This window comes from Plectropomus leopardus, chromosome 11 (genome assembly GCF_026936395.1).
Source record: "Plectropomus leopardus strain MGB_pleo_1.0 chromosome 11, ASM2693639v1, whole genome shotgun sequence".
Taxonomy (NCBI): domain Eukaryota; kingdom Metazoa; phylum Chordata; class Actinopteri; order Perciformes; family Serranidae; genus Plectropomus; species Plectropomus leopardus.
The window spans coordinates 24,335,808-24,349,842 of NC_142186.1; the positions used below are offsets into that span (position 1 = coordinate 24,335,808).

The following is a 14,035-nucleotide window of genomic DNA, read 5'->3' on the forward strand; positions in this document are numbered from 1 at the left end:
TTTTCGCATTGTTGAAATCAGCTAAATTTTCAGCCGTGAAACTGAAAACCTTTTAGATAAGATTGAGATTGAGACTTGCTGCACGCAAACATTACACACTACTACAATACTGGCGCTTCTCTCTCCAACTCTTACTCATGTCTCCACCATCTTTTTCCGGCAACAAGTAACCTCTCAGGAGATTTCAGAAAGAGACTCCTCGTTAGTGAGACTGTGACTCTACCATAGTCAGATGGCCAATTGACATTATTCTGCATAATAATTACAATGTGCTCCTGCTTTGGGAAAATGCTGTCGGAGAAACTGCCCTTCAGAAAGTTTGGAAGTCCTCTCCATAACATGACAAACTGTCATCTGACCTCGGCTGAAAATCATTTGGGAAATAAAACTTGCACCACTATGTCATTAATTTTGTCCCCAAATGCCCATGTCTCAGAAATGTGATGTCTTCTGTTGTCATTCCAACATGAATTTGTGTGACATTAGTGGCTGCATGCACGTGTTTCAGGGCAGCGATCCGTTCACACTGATGTCAGATATAGGTCACTAAAAACATGAATGTACACAGTCTTGGCAGAAAATCAGATCTGGGGAAATAATCAGATTTGAGCAATAAGAGCTGTAATGTGAATGTAGCTAAAATGCTTTTTTGTTATTGGCTGAACTGACTCTAACATTTTCTAATACGGCTTTTATTGTCCTTACCACTACTTTATACTCATCATGCCCAAAGGGAAGTGGAAAAGATGTGAGCACACACACATACACACACACTCACATGCAGGGAATGTGAGGACAGGAGGATGAGAGAAAAGAGAGAATAAGTAGCCAGTGATGCAGATATACAGCTTAAACTCTCCCTCTGAGGCAGGAGACCACCAGCTGAGCTCCCCAAATGAAAAACTACACTATTAATATCTATGTGGTGAGCTGGCATCAAGTATTTTCAGCAGCAACGCACAGAAAGAGCAGCATGTGCCTGAGCATACACAAAAACACTCCAAATACAGACACCACGAGTTACATAAATAAGTTTGATATTCTTGCATTTAAAAGTGCTAAGTTTGTGCTTATGACCTTTAAGGTTGACGGGGTGAGTAATGAGGAGTTGGGCAGCTCAGCCAGGCCTGCCTGAGAGGCTTCTGAATGAAGGACAGGGATGGAGAGATGGGTGAGAGAAAGAGATGGAGAGAGAGAGAGAGAGAAAGTAAGAAAGAAGAAATATGAAGGCAGTGTCATCTCATTTTTCCTCCCTCCGGCTCTCCCAGCTGTTGTTCTCTCTCCCTCTCTCTCAATCACTTCTAATTGTCACTCATCCCTCCAATCCCCCCTCTAACCACTCACGCTGCCCTCCCGCTCCGCTGCCCTCCTCTCCCCTTATTCGCTCGCTCTCTCCCTCTCTCCCTCTTCTTCTCTCCCTCTCTCTTTTTCTCCATCCACACAAATGACTCAGTGAAACAGGTCAAGTGTTACAAAATTCCCCCTGCAGCTCAACCTGCCTAATACAAGGCCTGGCTCATTGCACCAAGACAAGTTATACGCTGCCTACTCACTGAGAGGACACACACACACACACACACACACACACACACAAACACACAAACACACACACACACACACACACACACACACACACACACACACACACACACACACACACACACACACAGGCGCCTACCACCAACATGCAATTAATAGAAGCTCATAAAATGCCAACAAAATTAACATTTTTATCCATTATATAAAAGCATGCCACCTCACACCATTAAATGCTGAAAGTCATCTAGCATTAGCCATATTCACTATTTTGTTATCCAATTCATTTTAACACTATTTTACAGTTATTAGCTGATTGCCAGAAAAATAATCTGCATCTATTTTAATAACTGATTATTTGTTGTGGTGGTTTGTTAAACAAAAATCCCAAACATTTCCTAATTTCAGCTTCTAAATCGTCAGGATTTATAGCTATTTCTGTCCTGTGTGTAGGAAACTATGTATTTCGGTTTGTTTTGAGGCTTTGACGCAAAAATGATAGTGCCAAAAACTGCAGTTGTGAGTTAAACCTCACAGACCCCAGTGTTAAAATGCCCAGCTTTACAGCAAAAATAAACATGTTTACAGACTGGTACAAAAATCTGATTTGGCTTATAGATAATTTAAACATTCAAGACAACTATGATTTTTTTTCAACTCACCAATTTACATTATTCAAAGGCTTCAAGTTACGAATATTTAAGGCCGGGGACACTTTGAGCAACAGGCTGTCGCTGCAGTTTTTGAGTCAGGTCCACCCTTACTCATCCACAGCTCCAGCCTCTTGTTCAAAAATGGTCTCTCACACACACACACACACACACACACACACACACAAGCACACATAAAAAGATGGCAACCGCAGAGGCTTCAAAATGGCAGTCAACAAACCAATGGGTGATGTCATGGTAGCCACGTCCATTATTTTTACAGTCTATGGTCCAACCCTGTGTCCTGGAAATTACGTTTGTCACTAAAAGTGCTTTCTAAATTGCATTGTTGTGGCAACCTAATTGCTGCCTGGATTATGTTAGAAGACAATATTTCTTTTAGGTAAAGAAACAGCATTTGAGTACTGCAGTAGTACTGCATAGGCTTTGCAAGGAGGTGGCTGGGGACAACGGTGAGTGAATAAAGTGCATCAGAAATTCCAGTTAGCATCCAGACACTTAGTTTTAACCAACAAATGCACTTTGGTTAAGGTTAGGGAAAGATGGTGATTATTGCTAAATGATAATATAGAAAGGGAATCAAAAGAAACAAATAATGTTGTGACACCTATGAAAAGACTGCAAGACTACCTATTTAGGCAGAAAACAATATCTAAAAATACATTGTCAATGAACATTTGACCAATATCTGGTGTAGGTGAACATGTTGTAGATATCTGAAAAAACGATTTTAGTGAATATTTTGCTGATATCTGCAATACATTGTCAGTGAATATTTTGTTTAGGATCAAGAATCTATGATTTGCCAGGTACCTTAATAAGCAACATTACCGCATTATGTTAAAAGAAAATGTTCTTAGCATGGCATTACATCTCCCTCGAAATGCAGTAGGTGTTTTTTAAAAGATTAATATAACTGTAATTTCTAGGAGACAATGCTGGCAAGCAACATGAAGACATCACCTTGAGCTTCTAGAAATTGTGTATTTTCTATCTATAGAGCATGATGAATCACAAATAATCTGCAGATTAATTCGTAGTGGAAATAGCTGCAGCCCTACATATCAATACTACAATAAAGTCAGCTTAAAAATAGGGAAGAAGGTACATTTAAGCACACTCTGCCTCTCTTTCTACCTCTCCCACCTATTCACACTAATGAATAGCAATTGGGCGACAGAAAACCCTGAAGCACCAGAGTAAAAGTGGTATTAAGAGGAGGACAGCAGAGTAAAGGACCTTAAAATAGGATAAATGACCGGGAAAAATGGAAGTTAACACACACACACTTGCCCTTTCACACACACCATGACAAACCAGCTGCTAGACTGTACCATATGCAAGTGTGTTTGCTCTGCAGGCAGAGTGTTGAGATATAGAAATGTAACAGCTCCATATATCAGGATGGTAGGGAGCGATGGAGGATAAACGACCTGCGAGTCGTACCTGGACAGTGTGTGTAATACACAGATAAATAACTGGGAACTGGGAGCCATATGACACACGGACTCCTGGTGATAGCATGGAAACCACCACACAAACACACGACGATAAAGAAAGCAGAAACATGAACATTGGACCACAGCACGCACTTATTTCTGAGAGTTTTGTTTGTCTGAATCCCCCGGGAACGACGGTCGTTTGGGAGGGTAATGACTTAGGAAAACTGAAATGTACTGGAACATAAATTAATCAAAATGTGAGACCTGCATTCACGCACGCTGTGAGTGCTCAGCGCCGTCTATTTTTGCCCCGTTGTTGGCCAACAACAAAGAAGTTCCGGCTATTACACACAGTGAACAGAGCATAATTCTGCATCGATGTTTCCGCCCGCTGCTCCCGTTGAAGGCAGGCTGGTCAGATCAGAGGTCTGTGGCCAGCATGATCCAGTTATTACTGTCAAGGTGACAAAGATCGCATCCAGGTTTGTGAGGCCGATAATCGACTCCTGTTAGTAAACATTTCACGTAGAGCCCCTGTGATGCCAAACGGCAAATCTGAATAACATTTAATTTCCTTCACCAAGATAAGACCTTTTGTTCATTTGAGACTATTTTATTCTATCGCTGCCCTAAGCTGACAGTTAAACGGACGGGGGGACGGTGCGGCACGGCTGTGCTTCGCATGGCAATGCTGAGCTATTTTCTAAACTCAAACACTCTCACATTACACATTGAAGTGCACTTCAACTGTGAGTCGAAGCTGTTACCCATGATGCCTCGGCTGTGGGGTTGAGTGACAGGTGACCATTGAGGGGAGGAGGGGGTAATAAGGGGCCAAAGACATACAGAAGACCCCCAGCAGGTGCTGCACTGAGGTCACAGATCACCGCAGTGTCTCTACATGATGCACAGACACACATGTAAAGATACACACACACTGTCTGACACAACAGCTTTGAGCATTTCGTGCATATAGATTCTTGTGTCTTGGAGCAATAATTAATGGGTTAAATCAATAATGCAATTCCCTTTTAAAATGATGCCTCTGGGTTCAGTAGCAAGTGATTGGAGATTTGCTGAAAATGAGAAAAGAGGATGTGGAATGATTAGACCCCAGGACTGGTTGGACAGCTTTGGATGTAGTATCACTCACACACACACACACACACACACACACACACACACCATTCTCTTACAGATTGACAATCCTCTAACATTTAGTCCACAGTCGACGATAAAAAGATAGGAGCGTCAGAAAAGAGGACGGGGCAGAAGAAGTGATTACAGGAAAAGAGATGTCTAGATAAGATGACAGACAGATGAATGGGGAGGCAGTTTGTGGATATGAAAGGAGGAGCTGACACATGCACATGAGCAGACAAAGACACACACACACACAATTTTGTTAAGTCTTGACAGTTCTTTCCTCACTGTGGCTGTTATTTAATGTCAAACAAAGAAAGCAGAGAAGACTTGAACCCTACAGGGGAACCGGCCAGTGCAGATAACATCATGCTGGACTGCTGATGAAGGCGCACAGTCTAGTCGGCTCCATCACTTCAACATGTAGTGCTGGATCTACCAGTAAACACAGGAAATCTATACTAAAGCATTATCAGCACTGAGTGGAATCTTAATCTATAAGTAGGAATAATAAATGCAAGATACAAAAAATGTCACTTTTCTGGTTGAGCTGATGACTCAATATAAAGACTAAAAATAGCATTAAACAGAATAAAAGCAAACGCCAGCAACGCTGGTTTAATCTATGATCCATCAGCAGTGTATATATGTTTTCCTTACTGGGTCAAAATAACCACGAATTGGTGCTGATTAACCAAATGGAAATAATTTAAATAACACAAAAACTGGGTCAAAATAATCCATTAATTTGGATGTGATTAGTGACACAGGGGTTTCAATGGGGACTACTGAGTAAACTTTACTGTTGTATGTTTACCCAAATTGGGTTAAAACTGACCCAGGTTTTTTTGTGTGTTTATATATTCTAAGTATATTGGTCCCTCCAGGGTTTTGCAGACTTTTGGGGGGATTGCCTAATTTCAAGCAGCTTTTCTGAAAAATTTTGATGCATGTTGCGATGTTTTTAGGCCTTGTTTTTGCATAGAAATTTGCGCATCAAATAAAAATGCAATAAAATTGAAATAAGAAAAAAGAAAATTTAAGGCAACTTGTTGCAGTAAGAATAAAACTGCACTGTTATTTATAATACACCAATGTTCCCCCCAACCATAGACAACGCACCTTGATTTTTTTTGTTTTTAAATACAGGCAATAGATCTGGATGCAACGGCAGAAAAGTGTTTGTCAGTGGATGTTGTTTGTGTTCCAACACAGCGTTGAACACTGCAAAACCTCTGCTTATGTGCACAACATGAGAAAACTGCCTTGCACTGTCTTTAGCAGTAATTTTAGTTTGGAAATGTAAGATGTTCGTGTCACACGTCTGCAACTTCACAACCAGAAACTCAGAAGTGAGTTTGTTTATGTTATGAGGGGGACTGCTATGGCCAACAAAATCACACCAAATATCTGCAAAATGTTGTGATGATAAATTGCAAGGTCGCATAGAATTTAAATGGATTTGTTAAATTTGCATTAACAGTTGTGTCAACATGGAAACATCCTGGAGAGGCTGGTATACAGTCTTTTATGTATGTGTGCAGTACACATAAATACACACACTATACAGTTATGACACATTGCCATATTGTGTCTGTGATCAAGATATAATATACTGCAGCATTAAGTATTAAATTACAATAACAGTATGTTGGTATTATAGTATTATTATATGGTGATTTAAGTAGCCTTATATAATTCAATGTAAAATGCACCAGCATTTGAAATGTTACTATTACTTAAATTTAAAGTTTGGGTTCAATACATAGTTACTTCAGGCTAGATCTGGGCGATATGGAAAAAATCAAATATTACAATATTTTTGACCACATATCTCAATATCGATATTGTGGGGTTGGCTATTGGTGCTTTTACCAAATACTTACACGATGAGATTTTTGATAAATAATCATCAGTAATGTAAATATAGAAAGTAATTAAACAAAAGGCAACTATAAACAACTATAATAGTCTGGCCTTTAAAACCAGGAAATTACAACACTGAACACACGACAATATCCAAAATCTAAGACAGTATCTAGTCTCATATCACGATTTTAATATAATATTGATGTACTGCCCAGCCCTGTTCCAAACCAAATAAAAAGTTTTACCTAATCTTATTAAAAATGAATTAAAATATTGGTGTTTTTGTTATGAGTTTTGTCTGATGCATGACGGTGTTCATTCCATTGAACACTGATTCATTTATATGTAATTTTGGTTTCACTCTTGGTGACAGACTTCAAAAACTTATTAATATTATGACAGTGATTTCAGCCATTTCACCCTAATTACATACACAATGATAATGACTACACAGAGTAATTTCAAACCTCATAGCATGGGTTATGTTATAATTCAATTCTGATGCGATTTCCAGACATCTTATCAGAAAAACACACACAGAGCCGCACAAACATTAGATGTTCGGCAGCACTCAGAAAACATTTGTGATAAACTCCCACTCAGACAAAAACATACATTTGCATGCACATTCCGTACTGTCAGGCAGGCGAACATCTGCACGGCAGTTACATGCACAAATGAACGTGAACACAAGCATCCACAATTTCCTTTGGACTTAGCAGTCCCCAGAAGACTCCAGTCCCTGAGACCAAATATTTGCAGACTTTAGTTTTTATCTCCATATTCATCTCTCATTCTGTATGTTTATATCTGAGGTTATGCAGACGTGCATGTGCCAGTGCGTGCATGTACTTTGTAAGAGCTGCCTGTTGAGACGGTGAATTAAACAGCAAGTGCATTTGATCTGCAAAGCACTCTAGGGCAAATACGCACAAACTGAGACAAACACACACACACACATACACACATGCACAGAGGCTTGCATACAGCATCAAAATCATTTCCGTCACAGAATCTATTCTTAGGAGCAGCAACAAACCATTCTTTCCCTGATATAAATCTCTTTTATTCATACCCACACAGTCACGCACATTCACATACACACACGCAGACACGTGCACACTTAGCTCAAAGCTAAACTCCCCGGTGGTCATAATGCATTCACATAATGTTCTTTGTTTTCTATTTCCTAGAACAGGATTTGTTCCAGGTAAGTCACAGCATGAAGACCTTTTGGGGCTTATTCAACTCACAAACACGCATGCACCCGCACTAAAACTTCCATCTGGTGATGGTGGGCGTTTGTGCAGGTGTGTCGAGGTCAGCGGCGTTCAAAGCTTCTTCGCCATCTTCCTCTCTCTCTCCCTCTTACACTCACGCGGTCTGATCTGTGAGGAGCTAAATCAACACAGCTGCAACGACTCAGCTCTCATCGTCGTCCTCCCTTCACTCAGCCGTCTTCCACTTCATCTTTAATCAGGCGTACCCTCCCTTTCTCTGTTCTGGTTTTTGCCCTTTTGCTCTATCCATCCTCCCTGACTCCTCCTCTACTTCTTTCGTCTCTTTTCCCCTTTTATTCAATCTTGCATTAGTCACTGTTAAATTTATATGCCGGCTGGCTCTCTGTAGTTTTTGCCAATACACGAGGCCCTCTGATCTCATACTCCCTTCACTCTCCTCACACCATCACGCCCTCTTTGCCCTCCCTCCATACTACCTCTCTCCCTGCCCTTCTCTGCCCTCCCAGCATTCAGGCCGAGCATGCGCTACCCCAGGGGAGACGTGCCTCATCCGCCCAACAATGCACTGCAACCAGCCAGTTACCTCCAGCCCTGTCAGCACGGGACAGGAAGAGTAAACGCCCCGGGGCCTCCAGGGGAAACACGAGCATCCACTTCCCCCTGTCTGTCTGCCACAGTGTGTATTTATATGACTGTGTGTGTGTGTGTGCGCGCGTGTGTGTGTGTGTGTGTGTGTGTGTGTGTGTGTGTGTGTGTGTGTCAGACACAGCTGAACACAACTGAATGACCAGAAGCCACAAGATCGGATGTTATCATTTACCGCTTGAGGAAGAGGAATGATACAATTTCCAATTTCCTGTGATTATTTACAAAATGTAACTTCCTCTGCACTTTGCATTCACCTTGCTCGACACGATAACAATACTCGGCTGGATCGAAGGAATGCATTTGGCAGAGTCTTAAAGCACCCTCTCTTGTTTAAAATATGCTTTCATTACTTTGACAGGAAAGTCCTTGGGACATTTTTGTTGGAATTGGTGAGTCAATCCAACAGGATCAGCATTCTTTGACACTGCATTTTAAGTATTAAGGTGAGGAGGAAGTGGCATTTTTCATCTGCATTTCATTACCATCTTAGGTAATAAGGTAATGCGTCTGTTTCAAGAGTAAACAGTCGATGAGTGGCTGTTGCCTGAAGCTGCTGCCTTTTCCAGCATCCATTCAAAACAAACTCCATAAAAGTCTCCAAACTAAGAGGAGACAGTTGATAAAAGCAAACATTATGTGCACACACACAAAAACATAAATGCCAACAGCACTATAACCTGTGCCTCAAAAAAAAAAAAACTAATCTAACTTTCACAAACAACCATAGTCAGAAACCAAATTAGTCATGCTGAATCCCAAATTGTCAACAAGCCCCGATTTGTCACAAACTGGCTCAGACAGTGTGAAATTCAGAGCTCCACACTTACTTTCCTTAAAAAAAATATTGATTTTAATTTCATTTCAGTTTAACAACAGGGTGAAAGTGAGCAATATCAAAAATAAAAGCGAGAGGTGGGTGTGGGAAATACTGCAAAGTCAGAGAGCATAAGGAAAGACCGTATATATGAAATACATGACAAGGACAGTGGTTCATCTTTAGACTTTATACTACTATGACTTTGAGGTTTAAGCACTGACATCCTTAACTCTTCTTTAAGGGTGTTTATATCCAAACAGACGAACAACCCAGTTCCTGTAGTGATTTTTAGGCATGCTGGTCGGTCCAAAACTTTGATCTTGACTGAAATATCTCAAATGTTGGATGGACTGCCATGAAATCTTGTACATTCATGTTCCTTGAGGACGATTCTTCCTGACTTTGATGATGATGATAATTCTTCTACTGCTATATATACCTGCTTACGTGGCTGTAGACCCTCACAGTACACGTTCTAATACTGCTACTGGCACAATTTAGGTATGCCAGATAAAGATTTAGTATGTCCCAAAACACAGTCAAATGCACTTTCCCAAACACACCAGCATGTTCTACTGAGCCCATCACATTTTGCAGCATGCAAGGCAGCATGCTTTTCTGCTACTCTGAACTCTTAACTTAAAATCTGGAACCACAGACTTCAACAAATATATAAACAAGTGGGTCAAGGTACAAGGTGCAATGTTAGGTTATAGTCCCAAATGTATGCATACTTCATGCAACAGTATGTACAAACCTGATTCCAAAAAAAGGTTGGGATGCTGTGTAAACGTAAATAAAACATAATGCAATGATTTGCAAATCCCTTGCTACATACAGTGGGGGAAATAAAGTATTCAACGCGTCAAATGTTTTGTCATTATACATTTGTCACATTAAATTTAGATCAGACATTGACATTAACTCAATTAAACTACACTGATAAAGAAGACGTAACATTTCAGTCCATAAACCCTCTGTGCAATGACGTAAAATGATGTAAAATGAAGAAAAAATAAACACACTCAAGCCTTTGAGACTTTGAGAAGCTTTCGTTTGCAATACCAGCCTCGAGATGCTTCCTGTATGGAGAAAGTAAACTCTCAAAGTGCTCAGATGGGATTTGGGCTCATTCTTCCACACAGACAGTCTTTAAATCTTTCAGATTTTGGGGGGCCCACTTGGGAATCTTGAGAAAGAAATTTCACTTTCCAAACTTCAAAAATGATTGTCCTCAGTTCCCAAATGCTCACTGAGTGGTGTTAAAACAAAGGTGATGTAACACAGTGGCAAACGTGCCCCTGTCCCAACATTTTTGGGACGTGTTGCTTTTTATTGTATATTTACAAATGAACGATCAAGTTTATCAGTTTGAACATTAAATATCTTGTCTTTGTACTCAACTGTACTGTAATCAATTGAATATGGATCAAAAAAGATTTGCAGGTCACTGCATCCTGTAGTTTGTTATTTTACTTTAACAGTGTCCAAACTTTTTTTGGAATCGGGGTTGTACTTTGCAAGGACAGCTGAACTGAAAGTAAGTGAAAAAAGTAAGTGATTGGGATTGCAGAATTAGTCTTGTTACACATTACCAGTGGTCAAAGGTCTTTTACTTGAGTAAAAATGACAAAACGACAGTGTACACAATTTTACAAATGAAAGTCCTGCATTCAAAAGCTTACTCAAGTAAATATATACAAGTATTGGCCTCAAAATCTACTTAAAGTACCAAAAGTAAAAGTACTCACTACAGAGTGGCCCTTTAAAAAAATAATAAAATTAAAAAAAAATTGACATCTCTGGATTACAATTAATTTTGCATTTGGTAAAGGTTTTGGCTTATTTTAATTGCTTAATATACTGCTAGGTAGTTTGACCCATAATAATACATCATAATATATTAGTTGAGTTATATTCGCTATTAATAATTTTAATCTACAAAGTAACTATCAACTAACACTGTCAAATAAATGAAATGGAATTAAAAGTACCATATTTGCCTCTGATATGTAGTGAAGTAGAAGTATAAAGTAACATAAAATAGAAATACTCAAGTAAAGTACAAGTAACTAAAATTATATTTAAGTCTTGGACTTGAGTACATGTACATGGTTTCTTCCCACCACTGTTAATTTTATTTTCACAGTATTACAGTATTACAGAATTAGTATTATTATCAGTCAGAATGACCCTTAAAAGACTGAAAAGAAAAGGGTTACTTTTGGTTGAAAAAATGTGTTATCACTATAACCAAGACTTGAAAACATTTTTTTTAATGGAAGTAATGAAGTCTTCCTTTTAAAAATAATAAAAATAAAGGTGAGATTTTCCATTCAGTTGTTTTTTTACATTGCAGATAAGCAAATGTATATGGTATGATAATCATCAACTTTCCTATCACAGTATACTTTAAAACTGGTATATCGCTGCAACCCGAACCACATCACTTGGGGAAAGAAAGCAGTTAAAACAGACTAAAAAAGTCATAAACCCACAGACATCACCAGACGTTCTTATCTCCTCTTGTGACGTCCTGTCAGGCCTGAGCTAGAGCATTCTTCAATTTAGTCTCCATGAAATGAAACACGTCCTCGGCCTGAGGTCAGATGACTGACTCTGGCAGTGAAGAGCATTCCACGGTTTGGCCATTAAACTCCTTAATTACATTATCTGTCTCCATACTTGGGATCATTGTCCTTAAACTGGAGGAGTATGTACTGTACCAAAAGCTATGAGTCAATGTGCTAAAATAATTTTAAAAAAAACATATCACTGTCAGTTAAAAGATGAGCCATAAAAGATACAATGTTTGATACAAACATTCAAGTTACTGCAAGACGCACACAGCTGGAGATCTTATGATTCACCGCAGGCAAGAACGAGAAAGGCCAGCCGCTTTAAAGCAAAGAAGAATATGCAAGAACCTACTTTAATAATTGAGGTCAGACGCAGACGCTTGCTTTAATCCTTATGAAGGCTCAGGTCACCACATCCATCACTCAGAAATCCATGCAACAGTCCAGGCAATTCATCACTCACTCTGGGATTTATTAGTTATGTCTGGAGCCGGAGGGTGAGAGGTTAAATGAGGAGCATTGTGTTAGCGGTTATCAGCAGTGAGAGCCCAAAGTGGGTCTGTGTGCTAATCCACACACACACAAACACACACAAACACACCATCAGATGTTTAATCAACACTGTGGCTGTAGCTGCCAAAGCTGGAAGTTAAATATACTGCCATATACAAACATGCATGTGCGAGACAGTACATACACACACACAAACACACACACATACACCAAACAATCCGATAATACACAAGCTCATAAATACTTTCCCGCACAAGCATCCCGTGGAAATCTGAGCTGTCTGCAGCATAGCAAAGCACTCACCAGACACCTAAACACATGAACATACTCCTTTAGCACGCTGTATGACCCAAGAACACACTCACATGCTCATTCTCCATCTAATACACGCCTACACACACACACAAATAACTTGGTATAAACAGGGCCACTACCAGCTATCCGGATTGCCCAGGGGCACCGCACCATGTCTCATCACTGTAAGCTAATGTTGAACACGGCGGCAGTGCTTGGCGTAGCTGCTGTCACTTTGGCTTCAGATCCAGGTTATTTGCTCGGAGCTCAAATAGGGCAGGTTCTGCGTTGCGGGGTCACTGCTTTCACATGGAGGTGCATCCTCCGTCAGTGACAAACCGAAATGTAAGTGTTGCACAGGCTTTCATTACCAGCTGCAGCTTAAAAGCCTTTCTGCTGTGCTCGAGTCTTTTACATTCAGCTAGAAAACCAAAGGAGCCAGAGTGTGCGTGTGTGTGTGTGTGTGTGTGTGTGTGTGTGTGTGTGTGGCGAGTGTGGCGAGTGTGTGTAAGTGCTCTCTATCTCGCCAGCCTCAAATCCAAAGCAATTAGAGAGGCCAGATGGTGGGCTGGACTCACAGTAAATAGCTGTGCATTGACAGAAGAAGCCTGCAACAAAAATTAACTGTGACAAGGAGCCAGGATGACACGCAGATACATGACAGCATCAAAGCACCAGAGAAACATCGAGGACACGCGGCCATAACCGACCATAAACCAACTGTCACAGTCGCAGGATGTTCACAGCACAACTTGATTGTATCGTTTGGTGGGGACACAGAGGGGGTACTTGTATGTAAAAAAACGAATACGGCAGGTGCACATGCACGCATGAACACACACATTCACTCCCGTGCCAGAACGTTCATACATGGACCTGTACACACACACGGACAACCCCCTACGTGCCCTTCTGTTAAAATTTGACCAAACCAGTTTGGTTTAGTCAGAGTTCAAACAATGCAGCCTTTGAGAGGCGCTCCATTCACTGAGTTTCAGCTTGGCCTGCACATTCCCCAACTGAAAACACAAACTGCCTCCCTCCAGGAAAACCACTGAAGCTACCGCACCACATTCCTCATCTCGATCCTTTTTTCTCACTCAGTGTGTGTACAGTTTTCGCCTCAGAGGTGTTGGGGCTCCATCGAATATAATGATTATATATGCACCTTGAAATAAGAGTGTGCTCTTTGTACCGTCACTCTCCCTAATCCGAATGCTCAGGTGAAAAATGTGCCCTTTAGACAACTACAGCAGACTCCTGCATACCTGTTACCAAGGCA

General features: G+C 40.4%; 1 protein-coding gene across 1 annotated transcript in view; it reads right to left on the minus strand.

Annotated features, from left to right (window-relative positions):
* Nucleotides 1–14,035, minus strand: part of LOC121945257 (nectin-2) — a 93,118-nt gene that overhangs the window by 24,855 nt on the left and 54,228 nt on the right. The gene's annotated exons all lie outside the window — the stretch shown is intronic.